Source organism: Merops nubicus, unplaced genomic scaffold, assembly GCF_000691845.1.
Source record: "Merops nubicus isolate BGI_N331 unplaced genomic scaffold, ASM69184v1 scaffold6225, whole genome shotgun sequence".
NCBI lineage: Eukaryota > Metazoa > Chordata > Aves > Coraciiformes > Meropidae > Merops > Merops nubicus.
In genome coordinates, this window is record NW_008611511.1 from 80,555 (window position 1) to 80,865 (window position 311).

Below are 311 nucleotides of genomic sequence, written 5' to 3' on the forward strand. Positions count from 1 at the left end.
TTTGCTTGGGAAAACTCTCTAACTTTTCCTAACTCTAGCCAGGACTGATGTATGGTAAGAGACCAGCTGGCAGCGGCTGGGGTAGAGATTGGGCAAACCAATGGGAACTTTCCATCCCAAGTTTCTTATGCTGATGTAAGACAGTGCAAGACCACTGAAGCTGGTGGAGGCTATGTCTATTTATATCACCTGAGGATCTGGCTTATGAGTCACCGTATTGCTGTGGTTGGAAAATACTGCCTCACTGGGAAAATCCCACTTTTAGTGACACAAAATATGAATGGCAAGGGAAAGACCTCTTTTCCCGTTCC